Source organism: Peromyscus californicus, unplaced genomic scaffold, assembly GCF_007827085.1.
Source record: "Peromyscus californicus insignis strain IS unplaced genomic scaffold, ASM782708v3 Scaffold_10__1_contigs__length_136768540, whole genome shotgun sequence".
NCBI classification, from domain to species: Eukaryota; Metazoa; Chordata; class Mammalia; order Rodentia; family Cricetidae; genus Peromyscus; species Peromyscus californicus.
In genome coordinates this window covers 37,788,007-37,807,772 of record NW_026294391.1, presented here as the reverse complement: position 1 = coordinate 37,807,772, position 19,766 = coordinate 37,788,007, and the positions used below count along the sequence as shown (strand labels likewise).

The following is a 19,766-nucleotide window of genomic DNA, read 5'->3' as shown; positions in this document are numbered from 1 at the left end:
TTCTCTCTTAAAATTAACACTTGGAAAGCTATTTGCTGCTCTTTCTGCCCAATTCAGATTCAGCCACCTGGTCTCTTTGCCTTGCTTAATAAAGGTGCACTTTGCACTTGGTTTGTGTTTGGAAATTGGTCTTTGGGTGTGGTCTGTGCCTAATCTGCAGTACAAGGGTCCCTTCACTTACATTTTTGTTTGTCTAAAAGGATTTTGTCTAATTTTCTTGTATTTATGCATTTCCTGTCTTCCTTCTGCTCTTGGTTGCAATCATTTCTCATGGACAGTTTTGTTGGGGATACTGCCTTTGGTTAACTTTTCTTCCTTTCAGAACTTAAAATCTTATTTCATTACCTTTGACAGAAATTATGATGAGAAGTACAGTGATAATTTCACTGAATTTCTTATACAAATGCTTTTTATTAGGATTTAAACAATATAATTTTGCTTTTGACATTCAACAGTTGGTAGTGTGTCTTGATATAAGTCTATTTGAGACTACCTTAGTTGAGCTTTTTATCTTTGTGTAGACATTAGTTCCCATAATTTAAGATAATTTCAGTTGTAATTTTTTCAAGGAATGCCTATGTTTTCTCTGTATCAGAAACCCATAAGACAAATTTATCTTACAAGGTACTCCATATGTCCCTCAGGCTCTGTTCACTTTTAATCATTATATTTAATATGTGCTCACTAGATTAAGTGGTTTTAAATGGCATCTGCTATGGAATCCTTCCAGTACATTTCTTAGTTTCTGTTATTTTTTTCGTTTCTTTGCTTTCTATTTTTAAAACATACATTTTTTTGTATTCTAATTTACTCAAATAATTATTTTGCTGGTGGTATTTAGGTATCTGTATTCTAGTCAGATTTTTTATATATTTAAGAAAATTGTTTTCTTATTATTATCCAGTATGTCAGAGGCCTATGATTCAATTTTTGGAGATCTATTTTGTGTTTTTAAATATGCCACTTTTCTCTCCTCCTTTGTACACCTTTAGGGTGATATTTTATTTTTGCTTAAATGTGATTTTATTTGTAGGTTAATAAAGTTTCCTGGAGATCAGAAGTCACAGTGAACCATAAGCGCGAGTCAGGCAGTGGTAGCACACGCCCTTAATCCGATCACATGGTAGGCAGAGTCTCTGTGGTCAAGGACACATTCAAAGCAAGGTGACCTGAACTTTTAATCCCAGTACTAACCATAGAGACCTGGCGGTCTGTATAGACAGGTAGTGATGAGGAATTCATGTGGTTGGGTTTAGAGCCAATGAGAAGGCAGAACAGAAAGGCAATAAAAAGACAGAACACAGGAAGAAGGTCTCTCTCTCAAGGGAAGGACAGCAGCGAGTGGTAAGATAAGGTGGTCTTAGCTCTTGGCTACTGCTCTGATCTCTGGGCTTTTAACTCTGCATTTGGCTCTGTGTTTCTTATTTAATAAGACACTTTAGAATTTCATCTACACACCTTTGAATATTTTTTTTGAAAATTAGGTGTATGAAAAAACATGCACTTGTCTTAGGCTTTGTACACAAAGCTTATTCAGCTCTATCCAGATGAATACATTCATTAATCAATCTACTGTGAAGTGTGTCTCTCAAATATTTTCAGAAGATGCATCTTGACAGGATTCTTTCTTGTGTTTTACTCCAGTCCCCAATACACAGTATTCTAATTTCAACTTCATCACTTATAGCTTTTCCCGGCAATATAGATTTCTAATATATTTCTTTGCCTGAGTTTTTGACCTCCAGTTCTCACAGTCTAAATTCCCATGTATTAGTAAAGAATAATCTTGAAACTCAGCACTGTTCTCAGTTACTTCTAATCTGAGATCCAAAACATGTTTCCTTTCTGGTTACAGAGTGTTCTAAGATATATCAAACAGAAAGCACTCTCTTGGGCAGGCTTCAGATAAGCCAGAGTGTCAAACAATTGAATTATTTTCTTCCACCCCACAAAATATTAGGAATTGTGTGCCTTCCTCCCAACTGCACTGTGCTGCCTCTGGAAGATAGATGGGCAAGAAAAAGCTAAAATATTTCAGTTTTCTCCTGTTGAACACATTTTTTTGCTTAGGAATTCAAATGGTTGCTGCAGGTTAAAACCTTAGCACTTTTTTCAATGTTTATGCTCTTCAATTATAAACTGCCATTTGATCATAGTTTACAGTGTTTACTCTTGCTTGTTTCTGAAGTTCTATCTTTTGGTCACTGATAATATGGCAATATGGACTTTATGACAAAACTAATATGAATAACATAATTCACCAGTTAGTATTACAATTTCTTGTGCTATACCAAATAGAGCACAGCATAATTTCTGTATGTTTAAGAGTTTGCTTTTACTCTCATAAATTAATTATAACCATGGTGACAATAATATAACAAGTTAGCATTAATGCACTATTGGCATTTTTCATTTTCCAGTTCCTTGTATTTCTCCATGTGTTTAACGTGAAGTCGTTAAATATATTATTACATGGTGTCCTAAATAATTTTCAATTGTTTGATAAATATCACGACTAAATCAACTGGGGAAGGAAAGGATTTATTTCAGCTTATAACCCTGAGGTCACACTCCATCACTAAGCATAGTCAGGGTAGGAACTCAAGGAAGGCAGGAACCTGGGGCAAAGAACAGAAGCAGAGGCCATAGAGGAGTGCTTTTTATTGGCTTGTTTCTCCCTTGTTTGTTCAGCCTGATTTTTCTTTTTTCCCCCTCCATGGGGAATGTTTTTTTATTAATTTTTTTTTCATTTTTCTTTATTAAGAAAATTTCTACTCACTCTACATACCACCCACAGATCCCCCCTCCTCTCTTCTCCCAACCTTCAGCCCTCCCTCCCTAGCCACCCCACATCCCCACATCCTCCAAATCAAGGTCTCCCATGGGGAGTCAGCAGAGGCCAGCACACTGAGCCTAGGCAGGCACAAGCCCCTCCCCAATGCACCAAGGCTGGGCAAGGCGTCACACCACATGCACTGGGATCCCAAAAGCCTGCCCATGCACCAGGGGCGGATCCTGATCCCACTGCCTGGGTGCCCCCCAAACAGTTCAAGCCAAACAACCATCTTCCATATCTAGAGGGCCTAGTCCAGTCCCATGGGGGCTCCACAGCCACCAGTCCACAGTTCATGGGCTTCCACCAGTGTGGCCAGTCATCTCTGCACATCTTTACATCATGATCACGATGTCCCCCACCTGCAGAATCCCTCCTCTCTCTCATCGATTGGATTCCCGGAGCTCAGACTGGTGCCTGGCCGTGGATCTCTGCATCTGCCTCCATCAGTCACTGGACAAAGGCTCTGTGATGACGGTTAGGGTATTCACTAGACTGGTCACCAGAGTAGACCAATCCAGGCACCCTCTAGACCACTGCCAAGACTCCAAGGTGGGGTCATCCTTGTGGATTCCTGAGAGCCTCCCCATCAGCCTGTTTTTCATTGCAACCAGGACCACCTGCCCAAGGGTGGCACTGCTCCCAATAGCTGGTCTCTGCCACATCAATAAATAATCAAAGAAATGTCCTACAAACTTCTCTATAGGCCAGTCTAATGAAGGCATTTATACAGTTGAGTTTCCTTCTTCCAAAATGACCCTAGCTTATGCCAAGTTGAGAAAAACTCAACCAACACACATGGCATTTATTTTAAAATTACTGTCTAAAATGAAGAGAATGAGGTCTAGAGAAGCTAGTCAAATAAATTGTCTTATGATAATCAGCCCATAAGTGTTAGTTATAGGGTTTGAAATTAGGTCAAACAAAAGGCAACTTCCTGCTGTTATTTTTAGAAAGTTAGTGTTCTCTTTGTTTGGAATCATATGTACTACACATTTGATACAAGCAACAAATGAAAACAGTTGCATTTTTTATAGTTCAACTTTATAGAGTTTACAGATTGAGTCTATCTTTAGAATTCAATTACTTGGTTTTCTTATAAGGTCAAGATTAATAACCTGTCAATTTGAAAATTACTTGCCGTTTTTGTCAAGTAAAATGTTACACTTATTAGAGATATTAAGTGTGTTATTTTTTACATGTAATTAATCTTATCTACTTTTAACTAAAATTCTTTAATGTGTTCTCAGTATTGTTTCCAGAATTCAGTCTCATCTAAACAGATAAATAATGGAAGTACTGAATATGGTATATAATTCATCTTTAATATGTATTATCATTATTGTGCTTAGCTTAAGCTATCATAATTAAATTCTTTCTTTGCTTTAAAATTGCCAAAAGTAAAATATGTCTAAAGACATTTATTACCTATCTATGATGAATTTTTTGGAAGTTATTTTTCCCTCTTATGCTACCTACCAGTTATGTTTGTTCATTTTTTATACCTTATGTCAATTATAGATTCTGGCATATAAAATGAATACAAACATTAGTTGAATGACTAAAAAATAACTGAATGTGTAAATGAATAAATGAATAAATTTCAGTATGTTGACATGACATTTGGAGCTTTCTGGCCTAGGTCTGAGCTTCATTATGTATTGTAATAAATTATAGCTTCATAGGACACTTGTCACTTTTAATATAAAATCTTTTTAGTATTTCCAAAGACTCTTGTATTGAGTTCCTCCTTACACTGTTTTATTTCCTCTTTACTATAATAACTCTTGGTACTACTTTTTTTCTACCAAAATTCACTAATGTTTCTACATAAATTCCATTTCTAATGATAGCATATAAATAATTTAAGCCACTGGTTAAATCCAACTACATGCTTGAAATACAAATGATTTAGTGATTCTTTTTGCACCCAAAAAATGTAATTTACTTTTTTAAAGGAAAAAAATGTCATCAGATCTACTTGTAGAGCACTTACAGGATATTCAGTCTGTGAAGAGGAAAGTACATATAGGGCTTCCTGAAAATGCATCTAACTTAATGAATAATTAATATCAAGAATATAGAAAAAGAAACTATTAAGTAATGTTGTCTCTTTGTTAGTTCTCTACATTTTCTTTTATCTAATTCTACAGTAAATATAGGTACTGTCAAAGATTTTATGTTATGAAACAAACTTTCTCTGCTAAAGTAAGAATTTTTTACTGCATTGAAGAATTCAGAAACACACATTTTTTTGTTCTGCTTTTGCAAGTTGTGAAATGAAATATGTTAAATCTTTGAAGATAGAGAAAAAACTCCTTGCCCATTTTTGCAACATGCTCTGTGCAATGCTAGAAGTTATCACATTGTACAGAATATGTTGTAAAGATGGGCAAGAAGTGCTATTTGAAAACAGAAGCTTTAAAAGGGAGCCTTGTTCAAGTGAAGATTTTCTTGATAGCCTGTTGGTTTACTACACAAAGCTTTGCTATTCCTTCAAGGTTCATTTGTTTCTCTTATTTATTCTGATATTTTATTTTCAATAAACACCATACATTCTCTGAACATTACCATTTTCTAAAAATCTCTTCATTACATCAGGAATGTTATAAACTGTGGTGATATTTTAATTGTGCTGAAATGTGATTTTATTTGTATGTTAATAAATAAAGTTTGCCTGGAGATCAGAGGTCATTAGCAATCCAGGAACAGAAGTCAGGTGGTGGTAGCCCACGCCCTTAACCCCGATCACATGGCAGGCAGAGTCTCTGTGTGGTCAAGGACACAGCCAAGTGTGGTGACCCTTGAGTCTTTAATCCCAGTACCAACCATAGAGACCAGGAGGTCTGTACAAACAGGCAGTGATGAGGAAGTCATGTGGCTGTACTTAGAGCCAATAAGTGGGCAGAACAGGAAAGCAATAAAACTCAAGACACACAGGAAGAAGGTCTCTCTCTCAGGGGAAGGACGGCAGTGAGTGGTAAGATAAGGAGGTCTTGGCTCTTCACTAGTGCTTGGATCTCTTGGGCTTTTAATTATGTATTTGGCTCTGTGTTTCTTATTTAATAAGACTGTTTAGAATTTCGTCTACAATAAACATCTCCTACACCTTAAAATAGAATACAGTAAAAACTCATAATAATGAATTCACTGTTGTCAACATGTATTATTAATCAATAAGCAAATGATAAATATATTATATGGCCTAATTCCTATTGAAGAAATTCTCTAAAAATGTTCAAAACAAAGCAGACATCTCAACCAGGCAAGTGTCATATCTATGTCAATGATTGCTATGAATTCAATTCATTACTAGGAGAAATATTTATTCTCATTCTTGTAGGAATATTTAATGTTTTAAATAGTTTTACAACAAATTGAGTGGTTATGTACTGGTTGTATATGTGGATAATATTTCATAATATACATTAAGTATATTATTACATGGTAGACATATATGGTGCACAGGATAAGATACCTTATAAACTTTTGTTTGTGTGAAATTGTTTAATTTTATATTACATATTAATATAATTAACATAATCTGTGATATTGTCCTTAAGCAAAGATCCAATATTATTCTTCATTTCTTATTTTTCTGGGGGGTTGTTGTTGTGGTGGTGGTTGTTTGAGACAGTATTTCTCTTTGTAGCACTGGTTTTCCTGGAACTCACTCTGTAAACCAGGCTGGCCTCAAACTCAGAGATCCATGTGCTTCTGCCTCCTGAGTGCTGGGATTAAAGGTGTGCACTGCCACTTCCCAGCAAGATTCAATATTCTTAACTGATCTATGGAGGAAATAAATACTTAACCTGAAAAGCAGTCAGGATGGTGCTATTTTTATTTCATTCTATTGAAGTACAAATCTAATTTTAGAATTTAATTGTTCCTTCCATAAAGAACTCCAGGCATACTTTATCATTTTTCATTAATTTCTTTGGAAGAAAGTAATCTTTCAGAGGGAGGTAGTTTAGTTGTGGGAATCTCATTAGAAAAAACCATAAGGAATTTTTGATTCATCAAAATGTGCTATGTTTTTTTTTTTTTTTTTTTTTTTTGGTTTTTTCGAGACAGGGTTTCTCTGTGTAGCTTTGCGCCTTTCCTGGAACTCGCTTTGTAGACCAGGCTGGCCTCGAACTCACAGAGATCCGCCTGCCTCTGCCTCCCAAGTGCTGGGATTAAAGGCGTGCGCCACCACCACCCGGCAAAATGTGCTATGTTTTTAACAACATTCCTGAGATATTTTTTAAAGTGAATGCTCTCTTGTGAGAACTGATTAAAATTAAACTTTTATAGTAAAAAGTGGGGAAAAAAGTGAAATGCAATGTTTAGAATGAGAAATTTAAACAATACAATGGTAATTATTAGTTTCACTAAAGATAATGAGTCAGTAGCTACTTAATGGTAAACAATTATGTACATGAATGAGTTCAATGAAAATGCTGCTATAAAAAGGCTTGTTAAACCTTTCCCTAAAAGTGTTCAATTCCTGATGATTACAGAGTCTGAAAGTAAAATCCAAGGACACTGGTGAAGTGTAAAATTTCAAACTCATGAACTATTCATGAGCAATGATCCTAAGGAACACACAGTAATAGCCCTTGACCCTTCCTCTTCCAGAAAGAAATCTATCAAAGCAGAGGTCATTGAGAAAAAGTATGTGTGTGTGTGTGTGTGTGTGTGTGTGTGTGTAGTTTTTAACATCCAAAATAATTTAACCAATTCATGTTAGAAAGATGATCTGATTGTCATATATTATATACAAGCTACTTCCCAGTTAAGACATTTATCTACCACAATCCATTTTAACTTGGAGGTGAATTATCAGAGACAGAAGCCTTTTGGTGCTTAGAAGCTTGGAAGTCTTACTTGACACATTGACACCTTGCTGTCATTCTTTTTTAGGAACATGCTTTCTAAATGTCTTTTCAAGTTCTGAAATGTAGCAGAGCCATACATGCTCTGCCATGTTCCCATTCTAAAAAAAACTGCTAACTACAGTGGGCTCCAATGAGACTGAGCTACTCACAGTGCCATTCTGAAAATTAATACACTATATGAATGGATTTTTAGCCCTTGTATCCTTCCTGGATGCCATCTCTAATATAACCTATTTGTTCTCAAAATTGCTTACAGAAGCCGGGCAGTGGTGGCGCACGCCTTTAATCCCAGCACTCGGGAGGCAGAGCCAGGCGGATCTCTGTGAGTTCGAGGCCAGCCTGGGCTACCAAGTGAGTTCCAGGAAAAGGCGCAAAGCTACACAGAGAAACCCTGTCTCGAAAAACCAAAAAAAAAAAAAAAAATTGCTTACAGAGCCCTGAAATCTGAGACACCTCTAAGAACAAATTGTGTAGGATGCTGGTCCTGAACTCCATGCTTGCTAGAGTGTCAATCAATCCAAAGTAATGTCCTAACTACTCATGGGACCAGAAACATGAAGATTTACCCTCAACTATATTTCTAAGCCATTTAATAAAATCTGTACATAATAGTCTGCCTCTGATTCTAGCACTCACACTAAACTCTTCTCTGGTTAGTGCTAATGGTTAAGTCCCATAAGCACAGCTTCAATAAGGGCTGCCTGTCAAGAGAAAGTGTGAACCAAATTTGTCCACGGTTGAGACAGCCACAGTATTCAGAATGATTTCAGCCACAGTGTAGGATAAATTTCATAATTCTCAGTTGTTTTCTCGTGATGATTCCTGAATAGTTTCTCAGAATTTTGTCAGAATTCTCGATTTTTGACATTGTCTTTGTTAAAGCTTCTAAAGTGGATTACATACTTTCTGTTTATGCTATTTTTGTTCTAAGCCTTTATTTTTTTTTACTTCAATGATCTTTCTTTTGACATGCTTTTTAATATAATTCATAGCTTTTCTTTTGTGCTATGCTTTTTGAGATTTCCTCATTCCACTTTGTGTATCCTAAATTACAACCTTATCTCTTTCCTGTTATTTTGTGTTTGATTTTACTAGTAATCCTATGAGAAATCACAGTCCACAGACTGATTTTTATGTTAATTTATTGGTTTGGGGTAACTGATCCATTCAGATGAAGTAATAAAAAGAAAGACTATGGGCTGAATAGACAGTGTGTTATCTCTTCAGATGGTTTTTTTTTCTGTCTAGTGCTCAGCTAAAGACAAACAGACCAGAATATGTATAAACAAAATTTCTCTAGCATGGATTTTCTCTGGCATGAAAAAGCAACTATAGTTTTTAACTTTATGGAGAGTTATAAGTTTCCATGCTCATTTTCATATGAAAATGTCTCACTTTCTAAGAGAAATGACATAGTTAAGTACTAAAAAAGAGAATTAGTCCTACCAGGAATGCAATATACAGGTTAATATGTATCAAGTGAAGGAGTACAGCTAGACTTGGCTTCATTTTACTTCCAACAAGGCAGAGTTTTTTACACTTCACCTGGAAGTGACCAGTCAGTGTGAAGCCACCATAAACAATAATACATACATGTACAGTTTCAACTGTTAGGCTTCCTCACTTTTGATGGAATGTTTATAACCCAAAATACTGACAGTTTCAAAGATTGGCAATGCGATGAAACAACAGAGAGTTATTCACTGCTTGTAGGGGTGGAAAGTTGTACAGCAATTAGAAGCAAGCTTGGCAGTTTGTTAGATAATAAACTTTCCCTTAATACCTACTACAATTTACTCAAATGAGTTGAAAGTCTACATCCCTACAAAACAATCTCCATATGAATGTTTACAGTAGATCTTTCATCACTTACAGTGCTTTGAAGCACTAAACATCTTTGTAAATAAACTTGTAATTCAGATACTAGAACATTATTCAGCAACAAAAGAAATTGTGCTCACAGCCCATGATAGAGCATGACAACAGTGTATCACTGAGTAAAAGAAGAAACTCTGAACACAGTGGTACACTTTCTGATAGATGTCATTTTAGAAAAGCCAAAACTATAGCTACAATTAAAAAAAAGACCTGTTGTTTCCCAGGTTTAATGATAAGCAAAGCAGGGAGAAAAACTGGGGAGTGCAGTGAGCATTAAGAGAGTAAGACTGCTCTGTATCATAGCATAAAGTAGGATACAGACCTTATTTATCTATTTATTTATTTTTGCAACAGGCTCTAACTATGCTGGTCTTAAACTCACAGAGATTCACTAGTATCTGCCTCCTGTGTGCTGGAATTAAAGGCAAGTGTCAGGATACCTGTCTTGATTAATGTACACACCTCAAAACCCACAAAACTGAAGCAGAGTAAACTCTAGTATAAGTTACAATGTTTGACACTGAAGTTGTTGCCTGACTGCAAAATGATTCACACAGATGTTCATAGGTGTGTGGATTAATGTCTGGGTCTTCAATTCAATTCCATTGATCCACATGTCTGTTTTTATGCTAACACCAAGCTGTTTTTATTACTATAGCTCTATTGTAGAGCTTGAAGTCAGGGAAGATGATGCCTCTGGAAGTTCCTTTGTTGTACAGGACAGTTTTAGCTATCCTGGGTTATAAAAAAATAATTTAGCCTCATAAAAATAATTTGGCAATGTTGTAACATGAATCTTAAATGGTCTTATAAATAAAAAACCCAGAGCCAGATATTGGGGTGTATTCTGAATGATCAGAGAAGCAGAACAAACCACAAACAACCTCACCTCGACAACTCCTCATCTGATCCTGTTTCCACAAATCCTCAGACTGAAAGCTTCTGAATCCTCACCCGAATGTATCTAAGCTGAACTGTTGCTAAAAGCCTAAAAGCTTAAAAGACTCTAATTCCTTGTCTTCATGCCTTATATAACTTTCTGCTTCCTGCCATCACTTCCTAGGATTAAAGGTGTGCGCCACCATGCCTGGCTATTTCCAGTGTGACCTTGAATTCACAGAGATCCAGATGGATCTCTGCCTCCCAAGTGATAGAATTAAAGACATATGCCATCACTGTCTGGTCTCTATGTCTAATTTAGTGGCTGCTCTGTTCTCTGACCCCAGATAAGTTTTATTAGGGTACACAATATATTGGGAGACACAATATATCACCACATTCCCCTTTTTTGTCTAAAATAAATAAAAGAAGGTAATAACTAATATAACAAAAACTATATCCAATAAGTACAATAAGTATATACAATATATACAGTCAAGAATTACATTAACAATGTCTAGTCCATTAATATTTGACAGATCCAGACAAAGAACTCCATTATATACATTAACAATGTCTAGTCTTGACCGGGCGGTGGTGGCGCACGCCTTTAATCCCAGCACTCGGGAGGCAGAGCCAGGCGGATCTCTGTGAGTTCGAGGCCAGCCTGGACTACCAAGTGAGTTCCAGGAAAGGCGCAAAGCTACACAGAGAAACCCTGTCTCGAAAAACCAAAAAAAAAAAAAAAACAATGTCTAGTCTTTTAACATTTGACAAATTTAGACAAAAAAAAATCATTATTTATCCTATTTTGGTGAGTCCAATACAGAATTTGTATACACTATACAAAAATCCAATCCCATGTAAAATATTTAAAACTAGTAGTTGCCTTTTAAAAGTAGATTCAATAACCTACCTTTTTATCTTATCATATATATATATATATATATATATCAATCTCAAATTTGTAGCAATATACATAATTTGTATAAAATATACAAAAATCCAATCCATTGTAAAATATTTAAAACAAGTAGTTCCTTTTTAAAAGTAGATTCAATCATCTATCTTTTTATCTTATCATATCCATATTCTGTGGTGGTATTGTGTTCCCCAAAATATTGTGTACCTTAATAAACTTACCTGGGGTCAGAGAACAGAAAAGCCACAAGATACTTAGGCTAGAAAATGTTAGCACACGTCTTTAATCCTAGCATTCCAGAGACAGAAATCCCTCTGGATCTCTGTGAGTTCAAGGCCGCATTGGAAACAGCCAGGCATGGTGACTCACGCCTTTAATCCCAGAAAGCAGCCTTTAATCCCAGGGAGTGGTGGTAGAAAGCAGAAAGGTTTATAAGGCGTGAGGACCAGAAACTAGAAGCATTTGCCTGGTTAAGCATTTGCCTGGTTAAGCATTTGGCTGGTTAAGCATTCAGGCTTCTAGCAGCAGTTCAGCTGAGAGCCATTGGGATGAGGACACAGAAGCTTCCAGTCTGAGGAAACAAGACCAACTGAGGAATTGGCAAGGTGAGATAGCTGTGGCTTGTTCTGTCTCTCTGATCATCCAGTGTTCACCCCAATAACTGGCTTCAGGTTTGATTTTATTAATAAGAACTTTTAAGATTCATGCTACAATATTCTCTCTTTTTTCTTTACTGAGTAGATTCAAAAATCTACCTTTTATCTTATCATTTCTGTATCTTGCCTAATTTCTTTTCAGAGTAGATTCAATAACCTACCCTTTTATCCTATTATGTCTATATTTTTTCAGAGTAGATTTAATAATCCACCTCTTATCTATATCGTCTTTTTCTTTTTTTTTTTTTTTTTGGTTTTTCGAGACAGGGTTTCTCTGTGTAGCTTTGCGCCTTTCCTGGAACTCACTTGGTAGTCCAGGTTGGCCTCGAACTCACAGAGATCCACCTGGCTCTGCCTCCCGAGTGCTGGGATTAAAGGCGTGCACCACCACCGCCCGGCTTTTTTCTTTTCTTAACAAGAACCCTGAATCTAATCTCCTTTGTTAACTTTTTTCATGATCATTAACAATTAACAACTTGTAACCAACCATTGCAAACAATGACAATTATCCAAAATCCATTGAATGACCAAAACCACCCACCCTACCTCTTAGGAATGTGGGCATCATGTTCTTAAAATTACTTCCTGCTGTCTGGGAGCAAAGGCATCTTTAGGGGATCCTGAAAAGAAAAAAATCTGAGTTAATTGTCAAGTCCTGGGAGAGGTAGCTGTATCATTTGTTGTTCAGTCTCTGCATAATGCAAAAGTGAAGGGCTTGTCTCAAGTTCTTGCTTGAGTAATCTGTGAGGATGGATAATTTTAGCTGTCCAGATCTAAGCAGAGATGTTGAAGTCATTCCATTTCTATTGACTACCCTAAAGACAGACAGCATGGGGTTCTATGTTGTGATTGTTAAGCTTGGCCTATGGGACCTCAAACCAAAGTGTACTGGTGTCCCTTGTTTATAGAGAGAGTCTCTCATGGACCTATTCTTGATCAGTTCAATGTGAGACCCATTTGGCCATATGTGGGAAGATGTCAGGCCCCATTCTTGAACAGAAGAAAGTTTGGGGCTGTTGCAAATGAGCAGAAAGGTCCTAGAATACTTCATGCGGAAGATGAAGCTCCCAGGTTACTTTGGGAGTTGGAAGAAGGTGCAGGCAATAACTTATCAGATACAAACATTCTCACACTCCAGAATACCCATGTGTTCTAGACTCTGAGCCTTGCTTGCCAGCAATCAGAGCATTTTCCTACAGGTTGGTTGGTAATCCCTAGCTCTGTGTCCTCCACACACCTTTCATCAGCAGCACAGGCATGGGCAACAAAGATGGGACCGCTCCATTTCTGGTGAGAATCTTAAAAGTAGAAGGTGTTTAATCAGGGATCAGATTTTTACAGTTATGTCCCAGGATATCGGTTCAGAGTGATCTGATATCCCCTTGGTCATTTGGGAATGCCTCGCCACCCAGGCCAGAAAGGAAAGCCTGAGACCTCAGTTAGAGGAATAGAGCTGAGGTTTCTGCAGATAGAAGTAGTTTCTCTGAGGAAGCTGTTGTCAGGAAATGTTGATGTGAAGTGTACTTCAAAAAAAAGGTGAACATCTGAGAGAGTTTTCATGTCACTGGCCCAGTCTGTATTCACTTAATCATATGAGTTTGTATCATTCCCTTGAAATGAAATGGTGTGTCTAAAGTCCTCTTATTCAAGGAAAACAGAATGTAGCCAACTTCCTTGACAAGGTATTATGTCAGAGGTTCTTCACTGTATCAGTATTGGGCCTTCAGTTTACCTTGGACTGAGGGCAAATTTGGGACTCATTTATTAGGAAGAATTTCTGAGGCCCATTCCATAATCAGGAAGTGTGTGGCCCCCTCACACAAAATGAATGTCTAGGTTTCCTTTGGACTAACTGGGAAAATGTGGGTATCCCTTTGTTTCAGAAGGAATACCTCCTTAATTAAAGGGAGAAAGAGTGAGTACCCTTGGGAAGAGAAGTGTTTCTGTGGTCCATATGACTGGGTAGATACGGTCAGAGTATGAGAATCCCATACAACTCTGAGCAAAAATTAAAGACTACCATACCTCATAAGGTCCTAGCATTGCCTCACCTTCTAACTCTTCACAGTTTAGGATGTCCATATCTGTAGCTGAATCTGCAAGAGACGAAGCATCAATACCAGGATTCGTTAGCAGCTTGGGTGGGAGCCCCAGTGTGGTTAACTCCAAAGAATTGTGTTCAGCCAACCAGAACTGGGTGGGACTCATGATTCCACACCATGACAGGTGATTTTACTCAAGAAAGTGACATGGGTTCCAGATTTCCTTGCTCTTCTTCTGTGAACTCTAACCAGAGTGACCAATATCCCTTGGTCAGAGGTGAAATATCACATGTGTCCGTGCTCAGATAGGAAAGTTCTGTGGGCAGGGCCCTTTGGGTCAAAGGGGGGATTTTAAGGCCTAAGTTATCAGATCAAAAAAATAATAAGGTTTGAGAAAGAAGACTGATCCCAGACCTTGTTGGACAGAGGGGAATGTCCCTGCTTTCCTTCTGTAGAGGAGGAAAGTCCAGGCACTCCCTAGTCAGTCTTCAAGTCTTCAATGAACTCTAGAAAATCCTTATCTCTGAGGACTCCCTTTAAGGCTTGACAACAACCAAAGGGTTCTTCTGACAAGTGGGTCACAGTCCCTGGTTCTGTTCCCTACTTAAACTCATGATAAGCTGCACAGATGTGGATATGGAGGACAGTCACCTTTCTGGTGAGAAGCTTGAAAATAGATGGCCTTGGATCCAGGATGAGGTTTTTATTCTTTAGTCATGCGACTTCAATCTAGAGTTCCATGAGGTTCCTTTGGTAATCAAAGGTGTATTTTCTTAGCCACTTGGGTCTGAGAGAGAAGCTCTAGTCTCTCTTAGTTATTTGGTAGACCTGAGTTGTCCATGAACACAAAGAGAAGCTCCTATGTTTTCTTGGTTATAGGGTCTCAGTCTCAAGTACCCATCAGCAGCCTGAATATTTGAGATACACCCTTCAGTCACAGGACCAGTTCTGTAGCTTGCTTCATCACAGGGTCATGTCTCAGACCCCTCGAGTACAGAGAAAGACTAAAGTTTTCTTGTTCAAAAAGGATATGACACAGCAGCCCCCCCTTAGCATACCTTGAAAGTCAGGGGCTACTATGGTTGAAGGAAATAAGTCTAAGGTCCTCTTCAGAAGATGTTTCAGTAATCTGTAAGCCCCCTGAATTAATGAGATAGTTTACTTCTGATGGGGTATATCTAAGACTTGATTTATTAGCTGGAGGCATGAATTGTCCTGGTTCTGGAAGGATAATTCTGAAGCTCCATTGTGACTTTGCAGAAAGTCTATGGCTCATTGATTCTAAAGGGGTTGTATTTGTGACCTTCTTGGGACACTGTAGAGGTCTGAGGCCACTTGCTTCTCAAGTTATATATCTCAGGCCACCTTCAGTCATTGAGAATTTGTGTGACACTCTTGTTCTGAAGTGGTAAGTATGAGGCCCATTTGTCAATTAGTGAATGCCCGAGGTCCCCTGGTTCTCAAAGGAAAGGTGTGTCAATGTCCCCTGAACATTGGGGGAATGGCTGAAGCTTTTAATGTTTAGGGGGTAGATCCAAAACCCCCTTGAGTTAATGGTGAAAGTTGTGAGTTACCTTGGTTCTATATAGATAAAATTGAGGCCACCTGGGCCATTGGGGAAGATCTGAGAGCCCCTGGTTCTGAAGGACAGATCAGAAGCCCCCTCAGTCCATACAGCAGTTTGAAGACCTATGGTTCTGAAGTGGTAGCTGTAAAGCCTGCTTGAGAAGTACTAGAGTACATTTGCTATGTTGGGGAAAGCAGAAAGGTCAAAGAGTCTCATGGGGAGTAGAGGCACACCAAGAGTCAATTTGGGGATCAGAGAAGGCCTGAACATTTCCTTATCCAATCTTCATGGTAATCTAGAACATCCATGTCATGCAAGGCAGATAGCACGTGTTCAATCTCCAACACAATAGGAGGCAGTTCACAGCTAGGTCTCCTGACCAATTTAGCTACCTACTTCTGAACATGAAGGGCATGGCTTTTTTATTTCTGCTGACCTACTGGCATATATCCTGAGTTTAGGGCACTACTGGATACTCTTATGCTCTAGGACTTCAGGCATCAGAACCTTTTATTTTTTCACAGAAGTCATGAAGTCAGATGATTAGAATAAGAAATACTCAGAGCCTCTTAGGCAAAGCGAGCTGATCTGTCACCCACTAGGTCAGATGAAGTCAGTCTAGGGCCACATTAGTCAGAAGGAACATATGCTGTTCTCAATGGGTAATAGATTGTACAGCATGCTCTAGATAGAAATTGTGACCTATTCTTAATTAGAGGGGAAACACCTGCCTTGCTTGTAGTCAGATGGGCCTCAGGAATCCTAAAGAGTCTTATTAATAAAATCAAACCTGTGGCCAGTTATTGGGGTGAGTGCTGGAAGGTCAGAGAGACAGAACAAACCACAGCCACCTCACCTCACCAATTCCTCAGGTGATCCTGTTTCCTCAGACTGGAAGCCTCTGTGTCCTCATATCCGAATGGCTCTCAGCTGAACTGTGCTGCTAGAAGCCTGAAAGCTTAACCAGCCAAATGTTTCTAGTTTCTGGTCCTCGTGCCTTATATACCTTTCTGCTTTCTACCACCACTCCCTGGGATTAAAGGCTCACTTTCTGGGATTAAAGGCATGTGTCACCATGCCTGGCTATTTCTAATGTGGCATTGAACTGACAGAGATCCAGAGGGATTTCTACCTCTGGAGTGCTAGGATTAAAGGTGTGAGTGCCACCATTTTCTAGCCTTTGTATCTAGTGGCTGTTCTGTCTCTGACCCCAGATAAGTTTATTAGGGTGCACAATATTTTGGGGAACACAATACCACCACACCTATCTGATGCCTCAATGTGCATCTGACATAGCCAGGAATGGAAGTCAAAGGTTTGACAGATGTTTGATGACAAGGAAAAGTTCTAAACTCCCATTGTTCATGGGGGTCACTGAGTGGGAAAATATGAGGCTGGCTTGCAGATAAGAAGGTCTGAAGATATAATGGTAAAAGAGAGTAGAGCCCAAGATCCCCTCTTGAGATTAACATGTTTAGAACTTCAATTTGACAGGCTTATAAGGTCTGAAGCCTCCATGGGCAGAAGGAGTATATCAGGGGCTTCCTAGGGCAGAAGTTGAAGTTTTGACCCACTCTTGTTTAGAGGGCATATTTCTGAATTCCCCTTGATCACAAAGAGCACATCTGAGGCTCTCTTTCAGATTGAAACATTCTAAAGCTGCCTTGAACAGGGTGGCCATCAGAAAGACTGAGGCCCCTTTGGTCACACTGAGAAGGCACGATACCTCCTTGAGGGGAGAGGTTAGAACTCCAGCTCCCTTTTTGCAGCAGGATCTTTTGGAGATTGAATGTGAATATCTGTGGCCTCCCAGGACAGAAGGCTCACATATGGGGGCCCCATATTTATATTGAAAGGCTGTGCCTGTCCCTTGGTAAGAGAGGAAAGATCTCAGGTCCCCTAGTTCAGATAGGGTATGTCTGAATTTTCCTTGAACAACAGGGAATGGTGTGGCATTCACTTTTGGAACTGGTGAATATATGAGTCCACATTGGACAGGATGCAAATCCCTGAGCCACTCTCTGGTGTTGTTAGAGTTTTCCTGTCTGGCCCACAGTCAGGACAAATCTCTCTCACCCGCCAGTCCCAAGCCGCTTAAACCCGATCAAATAAACATAGAGACTTATATTGGTTACAAACTGTATGGCCGTGGCAGGCTTCTTGTTAACTGTTTTTATAGCTTAAATTAATCTATTTCTATTAATCTATACCTTGTCACGTGGCTTGTGGCTTACCGGTACTTTACATCTTCCTTGTCCTGATGGCGGCTGGCAGTGTCTCCCCCTCAGCCTTCTACTTCCCAGCTCTATTCTCCTCCTTGTCCCGCCTATACTTTTTGCCTGGCCACGGGCCAATCAGTGATTTATTTATTGACCAATCAGCAACACATTTGACATAAAGACCATCCCACAGTACTCTGGCACTATGGGAAGGTTTCTGTCCTGCTTGGACAGAAGATCATGTCTAAAGCCCTCCTTGGTAGATACAGGGTGTCTGACATCATCAATTTGGGGTGATGAGGAAGGTGTGACACTCCCATTGGGACTGTTATCATCTGTAGATGAGTTAAAGATTTCTTGGACTGCAGGGGAAGAGTATAAGGGGCATGTCTGAGTCTTGTCCTGGTAGTAGTAGAAGGAGTATGGCTAGAAGTCCCATGGGAAAAGGTGAAATGTCTGAGGGTCTCTTCATGAGAGGGAGTAGTTCCCATGCCCCCTTCTGTAGTGATAAAAGGTTCTGTGTTCTCTTGGGGAGTAAGATTTTTGTTTCTGGTCCCTTTTGGCAGATGAAGAATGTCTGAGCCCACTTTTTGACAAAGAGGATTGTTTACAGCCCTCATGCTCTGAATGGGAAGTGTGAACATCTGCTTTGTCAGAGGGGGCCTTTTCCAATTTGATTTTGATAGATTTGGAATGTCTAGGGATGCCTGAAGAGATAGAGAACTTCTGAGGCCCTCCTCATGAGATTGTGAGGATTTGTAGCCGCCCTTCGAGATGGAAGGTTCTATGCTCTCTTGGGGTTTCTTTTGGTTTCTGGTCCTTTTAGAAGATGAAGAATGACTGGGCCCTCTTTGTGACAAAGAGGGTTGTTTGCAGCCCTCTTATTCTGAATGGGAAGCATGAACATCTGCTTTGTGAGAGGGGGGCTCTTCTAGTTTGGATTGGTAGATTTGGAACATCAAGGGACACCTTGGGGAGATGGAGAACTTCTGTGGCACTCCTTATGATATAGTGAGGATCTGCAGTCTCCCTTGGCAGAAGGAGAAGTGGTGAGGCTCTATTTGGGCTCAGTTTTAAGCCTTACACCCTTTCTGTCAGAAATGGAAGCTTTATCCCCCTTTTTTGGAAGAATGGCGAAGTTTCAAGCTCTCATCTTCTGATGGGACAAATTTGAGGCCTGCTTCTTTGGAAGCGTGTCTGGATTTTGTTTTCTTCGATTTAGAATGTCTGGAGCCACTCGTGGAGGGGGAGAATATCTGAGATCTTCTTTAGGAGGGGAACTAGATCTGAAGCTCAATTTGATGATGTTGCGGGGGGGGGGTGATGCTCCTTTGAAGAGTAGAGGTTGGACTTGAGTCCTTTTGGGTATACATCAAAGATTTGAGCCTACTTTTGGCAGAAGGGAAAGATCTTAAGCCAAAATTCTGAAAGGGAATATCTGATATCCTCTTCAGGAAATGGGACATGTCTTGATATGGTTTTGGTAGAACTGGAAATTCTAGGGCTTATTTTGGGATGAGGGATTGTCTCTGGCAGTCTTCATGAGAAGGAATAGGAACAAAGTTGTCAGGTGCACAAATGGATGGTCCCTGAAACTCTGTTGAAAAGGAAGGTTCCACAGCTTCTTGAGTAAATGGCAGAGTTTCTAGAGGCCCTTGGACCGGTTTGTGGATTTCTAGAGTATCATGAAGAGATGATGGCTCCAGAATCCCTCGGTCAGATACTGAAGGGCCCAGAGAACCTTGGTTAGAATTTGAAAGTCCCTGAGCCCCTAGCACAGATGAAGAGGATTCTAGAGTCCCTGACACAGATTCTGAAGTTTTACAACCTCCTTGGTAGTTGGCAAAGATTCTAATGTCTCTGGCATAAGGGGAGAAGGTTGAAGAGTCT

At 39.2% G+C, this 19,766-nt stretch overlaps 1 pseudogene; it reads right to left on the bottom strand.

Annotated features, from left to right (window-relative positions):
- Positions 1 to 14,256, bottom strand: part of LOC128116487 (aldo-keto reductase family 1 member B1-like) — a 141,316-nt pseudogene extending 127,060 nt beyond the window's left edge.
- Positions 14,257 to 19,766: the final 5,510 nt, after the last annotated feature.